Source organism: Hibiscus syriacus, unplaced genomic scaffold (genome assembly GCF_006381635.1).
Source record: "Hibiscus syriacus cultivar Baekdansim isolate YM2019G1 unplaced genomic scaffold, ASM638163v2 tig00008235_pilon, whole genome shotgun sequence".
Lineage (NCBI taxonomy): Eukaryota > Viridiplantae > Streptophyta > Magnoliopsida > Malvales > Malvaceae > Hibiscus > Hibiscus syriacus.
In genome coordinates, this window is record NW_024062158.1 from 80,561 (window position 1) to 97,260 (window position 16,700).

The 16,700-nt window shown below is 34.5% G+C and overlaps 1 long non-coding RNA gene across 1 annotated transcript; it reads left to right on the forward strand.

The window, feature by feature from the left end:
* The first annotated feature begins 1,936 nt into the window (after nucleotides 1-1,936).
* LOC120202130 lies at nucleotides 1,937-11,426 on the forward strand. Its single transcript, XR_005523711.1, has 3 exons — nucleotides 1,937-2,075; nucleotides 8,161-8,167; nucleotides 11,414-11,426. It is a non-coding gene; the product is annotated as an uncharacterized LOC120202130 (long non-coding RNA).
* Nucleotides 11,427-16,700: the final 5,274 nt, after the last annotated feature.

Below are 16,700 nucleotides of genomic sequence, written 5' to 3' on the forward strand. Positions count from 1 at the left end.
AGATTTTTTTAGAGCTAAACAAAAAAAGTGGGGAAACGAAACTCTGAGGGAATCAACATCAGTCGAGGGTTTCATTCTAGAAATCAATATGTTTTCTATCACCGATGACATGACCGATGTTTTTCATAGAGATATCCACCGGATTAGAAAGAGGACGGGTTATGTTTCGCCAAATCCACGAGTACTTCCTGCCAAGAGGGGCATAAGGAAGTAAAGCGTGATGATTGTACCCATATTTCTCACCGATTACCTTTCTCCATAGATAATTTGATTCTCTACCGAATCTCCACACTCATTTGTTTAGTAGGGACCTATTTCTTACCTTAAGATCAAAGAATATCAACCCACCATACTTCTTTGATTTACATAGTTGTTCACACTTTATCCAATGAATACCTTTTCCATTACATGAACCCCAACAGAATTTGGCGATGAGATTGTTAAGGGCGTTAGCCACCCCTTTAGGCAATTGGAAGAGAGACATGAAGCTAACCGGCAAGTTTTGCAGAACAGACTTGAAACGATCCCATCTAATATATTAATCTTATTCAAAATTATCGTTATTATTTTATAAGTTAAATCTTGAAAATAATATGGGTACGTGTGTGAACTTTACTCCTCGTCCCTGGAAATCCCTCCGATGTACCCAACTAATTATAGTCATATCCTTTCAACATGGGACATCCCAGATACGTATCTATAATGCTGAAAATATCAGTGGATTAAATAGTTTGTTTACAAAATGAAATTTTGAAAGAAATATTTTACGATATTTTAAATAAAAAATATAGTTTACTAGAATCTAAAGAAGAATATGGATGAACCCAAGGTCGGGGTAAATGGAGGTAGTCGTCCTCTTGAAAATTTCAAGTTCTCATGTATTTTAGATATTCTCTTTGTATTTTTTAATGATAATTTATTTTCTCCCTCTAAAATCTTATAAGTCCACTCACTCGCATAAAATCCTGCATTCGTCCCTAGATGAACTCTTGCATTTGGATTAGTGGTTGGCACATTCTAAGTTACCTGAAATTCCAATTGAGTGTCGAATATGAAGTATGCTATTCCCCAAATATTTCTTTCAAGTTTTTACATATGTTTGGATGATCATGATCCCATATTCATGTCCAAATATGTGTCTGATGAAAGTGTCCAACTCGAATATGATAATCAACAAGAATGTTTGCTAACCTTGAAGAATATAGCTCGATTCATCAGTAAACACACCATCATCTCAACACGATTTCAAAGCATTAGATAACCGTCGATTGTAAAAACTCACATTAACATACACATCTTGATATTTGAATCAATCTCAATTACCACAACACCACTCCAACTCCAACGCTGCAATCGAAATCGCTAAAGACTCCCCACAGCCTGGTGTACCATTATTGAGATTGTTTATATTCTCATAGAATGCTTTTAACACACATCCTCCCTGCACATCAGTTTTCCTCCAAAAACTTCTAATTTTCGAGCAAGTCATAAAAATCATATTGCAGCTTCAATAAAGATTATCCATAGAATTTTAACTAACTTGTCAAAGGCACTACAAAATTGTTACCAAAAATCTATCACAGTAGATACCAAACCTATTATTGGAGCCATGAAAGAAATTTACCTATGAAAACAACTCACATAACCGTAAGATACAAAAGAATGATTCAAGTTTTCAGAGCAACAAGAACATTAGATTCGAGGCATACCATCATATTAGGGTCAAAGTCTGGATTATATAATACGCATGATTTTCGTATTTTAAAGAGCAAAGTTCAAACCCAATTTAACAAATCAAGCAAAAAATCAAAAAGGAAAGTGGAGTGTAGATCTGTTTAGTTTGTTATTTCTAACATTATTATCTGGAATGGGAATTCGATGAAAACTTGGATTTATACTGTATTTGGGATTCTGTATAGGGAGCATACGAAGGTGTTTGTTCACAACAGCACGTGCCTAGTTACACGATGAACATTGATAAGTTCAAGGCTAAAGGAATCGACTCTGTCATTTGTGTGTTCGTTAATGATCCTTATGCTATGAATGCTTGGGCAAGGAAATTGAGAGCTAAAGATGTGGTAATTCATTCCAAGTTAACAATGTATTGTATGATTTCTTCCTTATGTTGTTCAGTTTATCGTTGAAAGGTCTATATTATTCTTGGGATTTATCAAAACAAATTCTATTACAGATTATTAGATATCTTTCAGTGGTGATGTAGTGATTCTCTCTGTGCACTAAAAGGATACTCAGTTTTGGAATCACAAACTTTGTAAAATATTTAACATTATGGAGCCATAGAATTGTGTAATTCATACGTACATGCATACATAAATCAAATATGAATATGAAATTTTGAATTGAAGAATAAAAATAAGTTATATTTCTTCAGTTTTGTAACTAGCAAGAATTGAAAGAAAGACTGTGACAAAGCAGTGGTTTTGGGCCTTTGGCAGGCAAAATAACAAGTAACGAACCCAATAGGAAGCAATTCAACATTTTCCACGAAATTGTTAGTGTAATCTTGTACATTACACCGAAATTAACACGATCTGAACTGGATGCTATGTTGCTAAGATTTCAGCATCTCCCCTTATCTTTTTCTGTTGAAGTGCATTATTTTGTTTGTAAGCTAAACTTTAAACACTTTATTATTCATGTTAAATTAAATATAATATAATATAATACAAACTCCAATAGAAAATGGTTTAAGCCCTCAATCTGTAGGTAAAAAAATCAATTAAGACGCTATTTTTTGTACTAAATTAAGCCATTAATATAGTAAATTTAATCGATTAAGTCATTTGATTTACAATTTATGTCATTGATCGCTATTATATTTATGCGGTCGTTAATTTTACAAATGTGACAGTTAACTTAAAAATGCTAGATGTAACACAGTCAACTGTGTATATCAGAACTCTTAATTTTTAGTCAACAAAATTTCCATTAAACAATGTTTTATAAAACTAATTTCCAACATTTATTGGCATATTGCATTATATCTTTGTAGCAAATGCTTTCCATATATACAGTAAACAAAATAAGAGAAAATCAACATAAATCTTATCATTCTTCTTCAGCCAAAGTCACTTTCCTTTTTTACAATACTCCTTTTTAGCACTAAGGTTGTATATCAAGAGAGATAAGGGAAACAAGGCTCCACGGAGGGAGATGGTAGCAGCGGTTATGGGAGATGGTACGGTGCTTGGACGGAGTCAAGCTGAATGTAACCATGTTGAACGGAGACTAAAGATGGCAGTAGCTGACGGCGAGAATAAGGGGAATAAGGATGCTAAGGATAAGGTAGTAACCTTTTTCATAGATAAGTTACCAATGGAATTGCATTGGAAGGGCTTGTGCCAGGTTTTTGGAAGACAGGGCAGAGTTCTAAATGTTTACATTGCAAGTAAGAAAAGCAAAAGGGGAACCAGGTTTGCTTTTGTAAGAATAGATAGCATGCCTGAAGCAAGATGAATGATTGGGAATCTAGATGAGAAAATGATTAACAATTGTAGAATATCGATATCTTTAGCGAAAAATGGAAGATTAGCATCGGAAGGGAAGAAAGCCTCATCAGAAAACAATAGGCCACAAGTATTTGCAAGTAGCGAGGTGATGTCTGATCAACTACTTATTGGCAAGAAAATGATGACTAGCCATGTTGAAGATGAGGAGGTATAGAAGTTGAGAATGTGTCTGGTTGGGGATATGATGTCGATATATATTGTTTCAATATTGAATCTGAATTGCAAAAGTGGGGTTTAGGAGAGATAAAGTTCCAGAGGTTGGGAGGAAAATCATTTGTATTAACTTTTGAGGATGAAGACATTTATATACTGCCGGATGATCTTCAATGGTCATATTTGAGAGAAATTTTCTCAGAGATAAAACCCTGGTCGGAGTCACTAAACCAAGTGGGAAGGGCGACATGGTTGGAGGTGTCTGGACTTCCCCTTCATTGATGGAATTAAAAAAAGTTCAAGAATCTCGAAGCTTTATGGGGAACGTTTGAATCATTGGGGGGTAACTAGGATCATAGTGAGGATTGCGAAAAGACTAAAATTTTAATCCCAACAAATCAACGTAACATAATTTTTAAGTAGTAGAGGTGATGGCTGGTGAGTTTAAGTATGAAGGGGGGTGGTAGAGTTTGGTTTCAAAAATGAGTCATACATTAAACCCAAGTTTGATGCAAAGACAAAGAAGACGGATAAAGAATTCGAGGAAAACCTTGATTATGAATCGTCGTCTCAGTTCCCGGTTGACCCGTCGTCGGAGAAGCTGAAGTCGAAAAGAAAGGAGAGAGGGAATGAGATTATCCAAAAAATGGCGATGGAGGACGAGAAAGCATTTAATGACGCGAGTATTGGAAATGAACATGTCTAGGAAAATAATGACGAGGGTGTCTCAAAAGAAGTTGGGGCATAGACTTAGGTTCTCTTGTTAAAGGCCCTATGATTGTTGGCCAGGAAACTCCTACAAAACCTGAATAGGCGGGAGTGAATATTTAGGTGGCTGATCAGGAGAAGTCACGTGGGGAGTTGGTATTTCATTCTGGAGCCCATTGTAGGTCGGGAAAGCCTTGGTTCAAAAGTTGTGGAGGATTTAATAAGAATGGGCTTATTAGAGGCTCTAACGGATGAGCATCCCACAACTATTTCCTCTTGGGATGAAGACTTTAATGGGTTGATGAATAATTAGTTTTGTGCTGATATGTGCATGGACTAAAGTCAATATTTTGTCGAGGATGACCCACAAGGTTTCTTTAGAGAACTGAAGTATGGGTGGGGGAAAATAGGAGAATAGGAATGTATGGATCGATGCTAAACATGCAAGATACTGTTCTGTCAAAATCTGATCGAGAAAAAAAAGGTAAGGTGCTGAAAAGACAGAAGGTAAAGGAAAAAGATCTAGAGTCATTGGAGTTTAAACTTAGATATTGGGAAAAAAATGGCAAATAGAAAAGAAAGAGGCATAAAGAACACTAAGCTTGGGAAAAAATTGTGCATCCAGATTATTGGAGAAGAATCTGCGATATTAAAAGAACTGGCAGCTTTAGAGGTTGTTTAAACTTGTTTTTTCTTTATCAATCGTGGATGGAGGTAGATGTTGTTGGGAAATAAACTGAGTACAAGTAATTTTTCTATAACCAGATTAGTGAGAACGTGAAATAAAAGAGGAAAAATAATACCCGAAATTGATAACGGAGTTCAGCCAATTTTGCCTACGTCTTCGAACTACTGCTGATATTTTAATAAAGAGAAAATTTACAGGTGTTTACAAAATACACTTAAGAGAGAACTAGAAGATTTTGGTATTTTGGGATGATTTTGAAGCTAAATGGGTAAGAGTATTTATAGTTGAAGCTTAGAGACTAATCTTGTAAATACCATAAAGTCCAATGACTAAAAATAATTTTCCCATGTCTAAAAAATCAACCAAAAACACTGTCTAACTAGCGGTTGTGTGGAACAAGATATTGTTTGAGGTGGAAAATCACAAACAAATCAGAGGTTTATATGTGTATTGGGTAAGTGGATCAACCTAGCTCTAAATATTTTAATCGTTTGTGTTTATGCTCCGAACTGTGTTTCAGAACAAATCCAATTATGGAATGAACTATGCATTTTGAGAAGTATGGATCAAAATGTGTTGGTAGTTGCTGGAGATTTTAATGTTGTTCGGAGTAGAAGCGAGAGACGTAGAGGCATGGGGTCGATTGTCGGGTGTAAGGATTCAATGAGGTCATTGCCAATTGCATGTTAGTCGATCATACGATGAGAGATAAAAAATTTACATGGTATGGTCCGGCGAACAGGAGTTGTAGTCTGGATCGATTTCTATTAGACAAGAAATGGTTCCTCGGAGGTGGTAATTTTGAACAATTTGGTCTAAAACGGACTGTGTAAGACCATGCGTCGGTAATACTTGTATCCGACGATGTGGACTGGGGCCCTAAACCATTTAAATTTTTCAATTGGTTCCTCGACAAAACGGACTGGAAAATGTTGATAAAGGAAACTCTCAGGAAAAACATAGGGAACATGTCGGATTTGATGTTGAAAATGAGAAGAATGTGCGATGAAAAGTTGGAATGTGAAGTCTGGTGAAGATTTTATTTCAAAGGTAAAGAATTTAGAGGGGAAAGGGAACGAGTTAGAAGAAAAGGGCAATGTATCCGGAAGCGCCCAATATCAATTGAAGCTGTAAATTTTCAAGGAGTCGTGGGAAGCGTTAAGAGTCCAAGAAGAGACGTGGAGACAAAAATCACGTATTAGATGGTAAGCTCTTGGTGACTCGAATACTTTATTTTTTCAGAAAGTAGTGAAGTTTTGCTCTTGTAAAAACAAGATTGTTGGCTTGCGAATTAAAAATAAGTGGATTAACGAGTCAAAAAAATTAAAATGGGTCTTGTTTGAACATTTCAAGAGACACTTTGATTCCCAAAGCTGAGACTGGGGAGCCAATTTTCAATTGAATTTCAAAACCTTATCTCATTCAGAGGTAGAATTACTAGAACTACCATTCTCAATGGAGGAAATCAAAACTGCAGTTTGGTCATGTGACGGATCAAAAGCTCTGGGGCCTGATGGATTTAAGTTACATTTTTAAAGAAATGTTCAAAATAATTGAAAGAAAATCTTATGGGGTTGATGATCACTTTTCATAAAACAGGCAAGCTACCAGAGAAACTTAATGCGTTTTTATTATGTTGATTCCAAAGATTCAAAACCCGACTTTGGTGTCCTGTTATAGATCGATAAGCCTAATAGGCTCGATTTATAAAATTGTGGCAAAAGTGTTAGCGAGATGGCTAAAGATCGTATTGGATGTGTTGATCGGTGACACTCAGTGTGTATTCATTGCGGGAAGACAAATAATAGATGGAATACTGGTAGAAAATGAGATTATTCACTCTATGTTTGAGGCTGGTTCAGAGAATGGGGGAGTTGTGCTGAAGCTAGACTTCTCTAAGGCATATGACTGCTTGAGGTGGGAATTCCTGATGATGGTTTTGGAAAACCTAGGATTCGGCAGGTTATGGAGAAGATGGATTTGGGCTTGTGTATCCTCAGCTAGCATCTCAGTGTTAGTTAATGGGTCTCCTACAAAGGAGTTTCGAATAAGAAGAGGGCTCCAGCAAGGAGTCTCGTTGTCACCGTTCATGTTTATCATTATGACAGAGGTTCTACATCGCTTATTTATAAAGGCAGAGATATTGGGTGAGATCAAAGGCATTGAAAATGTTATTCCCCGCCAGTCATTTACTCATTTACAGTTTGTAAACGACACAATTATTTTCGTGAAACCAAAAATGTAGTTTTTAGTGAATGTTAGACGAATATTGAGGTTTTGAGGTTTTCTCGTATTTAGTATAAACTTTAGTAAATCATGTATTGTAGGAATAAATGTGGATTATGCTTTTGTTACCGATTTTACCAAATGTTGTGGATGTAAGGTGGGTTTGTTACCTTTCTCATATTTGGGTATTCTTTTTAAGGGCAGACCCATGGAAAATTAAAACATGGGATCCGATCATTGAATGGTTCCAGGTGAAGCTGGCTCGGTGGAAGAGAAACTCACTCTCATTTGCTAGGAAAGTGATTGTAATTAATTCTATCCTTTCTACTCTTCCCATGTATTTCATGTCCCTTTTCGAAGTCACAAAGCTGGTGGTATAGAAGTTTGATAACATCAGAAGGAATTTTCTGTGGGGTAGCTCACCGGGGAAGAAAAAAACTAGTACTGGTAAGTTAGAGTAAGGTGTGTCTTTCCCGTTCTAAATGGGGAGAAGGGGTGATAAATCTTAGAGAAAAGAATGAAGCTCTATAAGCCAAATGGGGATGGAGGTTTGGTGTGGAGAAAAAAGCATTATGCCACAGAGTAATCTCCTCAAAGTATGGTAATCCCTCTGATAATGAGCTACTAAATTCTTCCAATGTCAAAAATATGTCTATTGTATGGAATGATATTATCAGGAATTGGTCAAAGCAGAGCATGAGTAGGTGGATGAGATCAGATGCTTTTCATTGGGTTGTAGGTGATGGTGAACTTATTCTTGTTTGGATTGACGTTTGGTGTGGGGATAAACCGTTGAGATGCACTTTTCCTAGACTTTTCAGGCTAGCAAGAGAAGAACGGGTTGTTATGGGATAGGTGATTGGTGGTGAGGATGCAGGTGGTTTTGGTTGGTCATCGGCTTCTAGTAGAGAACTACTTGACTGTGCATGGGACATGGTAGATACTTTGAAGGCGTTATTCAAGATTGTAAGACGGTTGAGGAAAAAAGTGATAGGATTGTTTGGAAACATGACAAAGATTGATATTTTTGGTTAAGAAATTATCACAACTAATTATTGATGCAGATGTGGAGGATCCGAAATTTGACTTTGACAAGGTATAGAAATTTCTCATCCCTCCAAAGGTAAAAAATTTCCTTTGGATGTTGATAATTCGTAGAGTGCCAACAAAAGTTTTCATCAAGAATCAGGGTATTGAAGTGGAAAGGATGTATTTCTCTTGCGGATGGTGTGATGTTGCATTGGAGGATGTTTATCACCTTTTTGTGGGCTGCAATTTCTCAAGATTTTTGTGGATATCCTTCATCGAGTGGTGGAACTTACCTCTGGGAGTTTTTAATGATATTGATAGCTTGTTTGACTGAATTTTTGCAGTTCCTCTCGACTGCAAAGTAAAACAATTATGCTTGGTAGCCTTTGTGGCTGCGTTGTGGAGTATTTGGTTAGGGCATAATGAATTTGTGTTTAAGGGAAAACGCAACTCCGTGGAGGATTTTTTGTTTTTTTACAAAGATTCATGCTGTAATTTGGTTGAAGGCAATCAAAGGTAACCTTCTCATTAACGAGGAGGCTTGGTGAACTAATCCGAGTTTGTACATTATTCCCCGATGATGAATTTTACCATTTTAAAAACTGATCCTCTGTCATTCTTCATCGTAAAATAAAACGAGTAAGTGACTCATAGTTCCCCGATGATGGATTTTGGAAATTTTGGTAGTTGTTTGATTGTCGTACCCGTTGCACGTGTCGCACACATCCTTCCTGCACGTACGTGTCATTTACTAGCCAGGGAAGTCTTATGAACCGAATGAACCAACTAAACTGGCTAAATTGGTCTAAACCGCCAAGCCAAACTGAGCCATTTGAGTTGAACCGAGCCACTTGAGTCGAACCGAGTGATGCCAAATTGAGTCGATTCGTGCCAAGCTGAGTCGAGCCGTGTTGGCCATTGACCCTTCGTTGAACCTTGATCAGTCGTTGACCGACCGTTGGTTTTTTCAATAACACCTAATTTGACGTTTTGCGATGTCCTGAGTCTGTTTTTGAGGGTTTTTTTTGCCAAATTTGAACATAGTAAGCTATTTTCAGCGTTTTACCTTCCAATTCAATCTGATTTTTGTGATTAAGTTTCCTTTCTGATGTAATTCATTTTTCTATATATTTGAGAGATTATGGGACATCGAATTCAAGTTCGTGAATGATCAAATGAAGTTTAAATGACCGACCAATGTAGCTTAGAAATCGAGGTAATACTTTACTACCCTATTTATACTTTACTGTACATGTTGGGAATTGGTCAATGCATGATTGAATATGATTTAGATAATAGTTACAATCGATTATTTTAAACCCACTCTAATTACTGTAAAAGGATAATAAACTGATTAAGACTCGAGTGACTCGTATAACAGAATTTGATGACTAATAGGAAATTTAAAGCTCAATTATTAACTAATAAAATAGTTGACCTCAAAATCTTCAACTCTGATAAATCATATCAAAAGATTTAACGACTGAATATAATTTATGGGAAATGACAAAAATACCATTGAGATGTAAAAAAGATCTGATTTGACCTGAAAATTTGTATTTGACCTAATAAATTTATAATTTCTTGAATAAACACCTGAAGACAAATTTACTGGAAGTAGTGCATACGATTGAATTGAACAAAATGACTAAAATACCCCTAAACTCCAAAATGACCAAATTATCCTTAAACACCAAAATGACCAAATTATCTTTGAACTCCAAAATGACCAAAATACCTAAAGCTTCAAAATAATTGAAATACCATTGAGCTCCAAAATGTCTAGATACACTCTAGGTTCTAAATGACTTAAATACTTTTACGACTTGGAATAAATGAATGCATTTGATAAATATTGAAATACTAATGAAGTTAAAGGTTATATTCCCCTAAATGTTAGAGCATGACCCTAGTATGTCGACCATGTTTGCTATTATTACAATACGAGAATATGGGCAATTACTGTCTAAATACATATATGTCTTCTCGGATCTGTTCAATGAAGATTGCTGAAGATGAATTGTCCAGCTACATAATGTAGTCAATTTTGTGAAATATATTTGTCCGAATACTTGGTGAATATTGAAATAGTGAGATATGTTTAGATCAATTGGACTTGAAAGGATGATACGTCGATAGAGATTATTGAATACTATAATTCCATGTTTATCTTTATTAATTTAAATTACCAAAATTCCTTAGGAACCAAATGAATAAAATGCCCTTGTAAGTTTGATTGATTGAATCACTCCAAGAAAATTTGAATATTAAATAATTATGATGTAACAGTTCCCGAATACCCTTTTGATATATCTGAATACTAAATGATTCTGATATATCTATTATAAATTTTTGGATAGATTCGTTATCCTTCAAACCTTTTTGAATAGGGATCTCATTTCTGAAATCAATTCAAAATTGATAGAAACTCTGTGTTACCTTTCTTGATAACAACCAAGTATCTCCAAGAAATAATTGGACCCTCTAGTGTGTTCCATATGCGTTTGAATATTTTCTATGATTTTAAAACTATGAATCTTTTATTTGAAATGAAAGTACACTCTTTGATTTCTGTTTCTGATACAAAAGTATATATGATTAATGATTTCTGATATTACTGGCCACTATATGAAAATTTCTTATTACTGGGTTATTTTGAATTTGATATAAAGACTCTGCAGGTTCAGCTCCAATCAAGCTGGTAATTCCTTATGAACTTAAGGTGGCCCTTGGGTAGGCTCTTAGGCCTAATAGGCTTAGGGTAAGACCTTATGGATCTTAAGGCATTCCCTTATGATGTTGATAAATCTCCAAAAGAGTTATCATTTAGGATATTTTTACCTATGTTAAGCTTGAACTTTAGCATTATTAGGAGCATATTAGGATCATTTGTACATATTTTTGTAACATTTGCGTCATGGGAGTTAGTTGGTGAAATTTCGGCTAATTTTGACATTTAATGCTGAAAACTGGTACGTTGATGTTGTGGCATTGTTCTGCTGTAGGTGATGTTGTGTTGCGATGCTATGTTGAATCCTTGAGCACTAATAACAACTACTGAGTAACCAGACAATTATAGAATTTTATGGAATTAGGATAACTGTTAGGGCAACTGTAAATTGGCTAAAAAGTATGATAATGGTGGAATATATCTATTAGCTAGAGCTTTAACTTTTCGATCTATAAATAGGATATGAAATCACACATTTGGAATGATCCTTCTTCTTCTTTGTCAACACCATTTTTCACCCAGGCGGGGGAAACCACAAGTACCGACTTAGGGGTTTTTCTTTGGAAAGGTTTTTGAAATGTGAGGAGTCGCCACCAATCATTTAAGGTGCGATTGGAACACCATAAAAATTGGGCGATTTTAATAAAACATTTTATTTTTATTAAAATACCAAGTTTTAGGGTCTGCAAAAAATCCATAAATCAGGTTTGGGAGTCGGTTACGCGTGGGGAAGGATTAGAACCCCCACAAGCGCCCAAAAATTGGTACCTAGTTAATTACCCTATATTTGGAATTAAAACTTTTGTGTTCAAACTTTATCTAATTTAAAAATCATTAAGGATGCAAAGTTGAAAAGGGTATTCATTTATTAATTCCAATAGAATTCATCCATAGCGTAAATGTGGGACATAAGCTATTATACCTAATTACCAGACATTACCTTAATTTTAGAAATCATGATGTGGTCTTGAAAAGGATGTCGACCTATTTCAGGAATCACCATTAGTCACCCCCTGAGCATACTTGCGGGGGATATACTATCGAATCCCTAATAAGTGAACATTGCCTTAAATCTTAAAATAAAATACAATCAAATAAATTTTCATCAATCCTAATTAAACTAAAGATATATTAAGGCTTTCTCTAGTTTACCATGTCAAATTATGTAAAGAACCTATATGCATAAACCTAAATATGCAGGCTCTAATATTAATCCTACTTGATTTAACCAATTATTGAATCAAATAATTGACATGCTCCCTTTAGAATTTAGGCGAGGGTCAACTCGAATTATTCCCTAAATTAAAAGACTAGTTTGAAATCTAATCTAAAATAGAGGCTCTAATATTAATTTAAATAAATTTTACAATTCAAATAATTAAATTGGAACCTCGAGCAAAAGCGAGGACCAAATTAAGAATTCTGTTAATTTAATGACTAAATACGAATCAAATAATTAAAAGATTATGGTCTAAATCTAAAAAAAAGGAATCCATCAAGGACTAAATTAAAAGGATATAAACATTAAGGCAATTAAAATATATAAAAGGACTAAAATTAATTTACAAAAAAAGAAGGGTAAAAACAGATAATAAAAATAGTAAATTAAAATAATGAAATTAAATAAATAAAAACTAAAGGGAAGAAATATAAATGTCCATAAAATTAAATAACAAAAATAAAATAGCAATAAAAATAAAATGTTAACATTTAGTTTTAATATTTAACCTGAACCGTAAATAATGAGAGTCACATCCCTAGGCGAGTCGTCGCAAGGTCGTACGATATTTCGAACATAAAATAAATAAATAAATAGATAAATAAAAATTAGTTGTTAATAGAGTCTGTACCATAATAATGCGAGTCGTACCACGGATCGGGTCACAGCAAGTTCATATATTAATTCAAACAAATTAATAAAAAGAATTAACAATTAGGAGTTAATAGAGTTCGGACCATAATAATGTGGATCGTAGCCTTGATCGGGTCACCATAAGGTCGAATAATAATTCAAACAAATTAATAAAAAGAATTAACAATTAGAAGTTAATAGAATCTGGACAATAATAATGTGGATCATACCTCGGATCGGGTCACCACAAGGTCGAATCAAACATCAAATAAATTAATAAAAAAGCGGCTAAAATGCAAAAAAAAGTCAGTGATTAATTTTAAATAAAAAACATACCTGGTGACTAAAATAAAAATGACCAGAAAGATATACCAAATTCGAAATATAAAAATGCACACACTTAAATGGCTTAAATGTAGATACTAAAAATAAATTATATTAAACTGTAGGATTAAAATAAAAAAATAGAAAAAAAAAGTTAACAGTTAAAAAAATAAAAAATGAAAGAAAATGAAAAATTATAGCTAATTCAGAAATAAATAAAAAACAAACAAGTGGCTAAAATGAAAACTAGTAAAGTCAGAGGATAAAATCTGAAATGTAAGAACTTTAAATAAGGACTACAATACAAAAACACGGCTAATGTTGAAGGTCATGACCGAAAATATACCAAAATTTTAGTTCTAAATAATCACCTATTCACAAAAATGTAAAATATCATAGTAAGGACATACAATTTAAATAAGAATAAAAAAGCATCGATCTCCGTCGGCCACCGTATCGCCACTGTTGTTGGTGTCTGTTTGGTCAAAAGAAATGTAATCTTAGCAAAAATAATTAAATACTGCTTAAAGTTGAGACTGAAAAATAAAGCATACAAAGGAAATTAAGAGTCCTAGTCGCATGCAGTCTAGTTCTCCTATGTTAATTCTCTACATATGGTTGGGTTCTAGCAAAGGCTCTCGAGCCATCAATACAACCTGCTAGGGTGACCTCGATTCTGGCCCATTACAGACTTGCAAATAAAATTTGGCTCAGAGGATCACACCACTAAAAGCGTATTTCGAATATGATATCCGGATATGCAACTTATGATGCTTTCCAGATAACTTTATCAGACCCACACAAAGAAGCCCAATGCTCCTCATGAGGTGTGCCATTTCTCCCTACTTAGATAAACCAAAATTGAGCTCGGGTTTAGAGCTATGATATGCAACAATACTAAATATTCACATAAGTGTAAGCATTAACCAGAGAGAAATTTTTTTTTCACTTTTTTTGAAACAAAAAAATTAACTGTGTATTAAATAAGATCGAACTCGTAATTTCAAAAATCCTAAATATAGGGTAACCCACTCGTGGCTCAACTCTCAAGTTGTTTTAAAAACAAAATTTCCTCAGCAGAGTCGCAAAGTTGTCAACACCATTTTTCGCGCGGGGAAAACACAAGTACCAACTTAGGGGTTTTTCTTTGGAAAGGTTTTTGAAATGTGACGAGTCGCCACCAATCATTTAAGATGCGATTGGGACACAATAAAAATGGGTTATTTTAATAAAACATTTTATTTTTATCAAAATACCAAGTTTTAGGGTCTGCAAAAATCCAGAAATAAGGTTCGGGAGTCAGTTACGCATGGGGAAGGATTAGCACCCACAAGCGCCCAAAAATTGGTACCTAGTTGATTACCCTATATTTAGAATTAAAAATTTTGAGTTTGTACTTTATCTAATTTAAAAATCATTACGGATGCAAAGTTGAAAAGGGTATTCGTTTATTAATGCCAATAAAATTCGCCCTGAGCATACTTGCGTGAGATATACTATCGAATCCCTAGTAAGTGAACATTACGTTAAATTTTAAAATAAAATGCAATCAAATCAATTTTCATTAATCCTAATTAAACTAAGGATATATTAAGGCTTTCTCTAGCTTACCGTGTCAAATTATGATAATTAAAGAGCCTAGAGGCATAAACCTAAAAATGTAGGCTCTAATATTAATCCTACTTGATTTTAACGAGTTATTGATTCGAATAATTGATATGGTCCCTTGCGCATTTAGGCGAGGGTCAACTCGAATTATTCTCTAAATTAAAAGACTAGTTTAAAATATAAAATAAATTATAGCTAATTCAAAAATAAATAAAACACAAAAGAATGTAAAAAATTATACTAAAATGTAGGATTAAAAATAAAAAAATAGAAAAAAACAATGAGCAGTTTAAAAAAAATCTAAAATGAAAGAGAATGAAAAATTATAGCTAATTAATAAATAAATAAAACACAAACAAGTGGCTAAAATGAAAACTAGTAAAGTCAAAGGATAAAATCTGAAACGTAAGAAATTTAAATATAGACTACAATGCAAAAAAAAGGCTAATGTTGAAGGTCATGACCGAAAATATACCAAAACTTTAGTTCTAAATAATCACATATTCACAAAAATGCATAATATCATAATAAGAACATACGATTTAAATAAGAATGAAAAGGCATCACAAGGGACTAAAGTATAAAAATAGGCGAAATATCAAAGGACCTGAAAGAAAATAAACTAAAAGTTAGCATTGAAACATAAAATAGAAAAATTACGAAATAAGGACCAAAATTCTAAATAAATAAGAAATTAATCATAAAATAAGTGACCAAATTATAAATGAAGGAAAAGGCGAGGATTATGGGAGGGATTAAACCACTAAGACCAAAACACACATCAACAAGGGTGAGAAAAATAACGCCGATTTGGGGCGCTCGGGCAGGTGCCAAAATAACATCGTTTTGGCGTGTCTATACATAGGTGAAATCCCCTTTTTTATCATTTTCGCTTCACTCTCTCTCTTCACCCTTGATTTTCTCCTCTTCCTCTAAAACTTTTCCAGAAGCCGGCAATGAGCGCCGCCACAGATCTCCGCCGGCAGCTGCACCATTGCCACCGCTGGCAGTCGTTTGGGCCCAAATTTTATGGGCACTCTCGCCTCGATGTCAGGTTCTTAAATTGGGCCAAGGTTTTGTGAGATCTGGAGTCTAACACCGCGAAAATGTCCAATGGCCTTTCGACTTTTGGTGCCCTATCTACTCCGTCAGGCATTGGATCAAGGTGATTTCGCAATATGTGGATCGTCGGCTTCCTTTCTCTCTTCTGACCATTCAAATCTACGAAATGAGGACCGGTCGAAGGTAATTTATTTATTCTATTCTCTATATTTCATTTTTTGCTTTTGTTTTGCTTGATTTTCGAATTAAAATCGAAAAATAAGAAAAAATACAATGTTACAGTTTTATTTTAGTTTCAAAAAAAACCCTAAAGAAAAATGACTGCTGGAAAATTTTCTCTTATTACCTTTCAAACTTCAGGAGAGAGTCTCTGGTACCTTGTTTCATTCAGGGGTTTATGCCCATTTATAGAGAAAGAAAATCATTACAATTTTGTTTTCTTGCTTTCTGTTTTCTATAGGTAGCGTGAACTGCTATATGGTGGTGGCATACTGGAGCTGCTTTTTTTTTGTTGCTAGAGATCGGCAACAACTGATAGGGTGATTGGAGCGGCTACACTAGGGTTAGTTTTAGGTTAGGGTAGGCTTTGGGTCGGGTTCAGTTTGGGCTTCGTGTTGGGTTCTTTTTGGGCTCCGGGTCGGGTTCTGTTTATGGTTTTATTTTGGGGTGGGTTTGGGTTAGACTTGTGGCCCGTTTAAGCTTTGGGTGTTGGTTTGTTTTAATTTGGGGCATGTTTGTATAAAACGAAAAAAATAGTGGAAAAATTACGATCACATTCTTAAAATACTT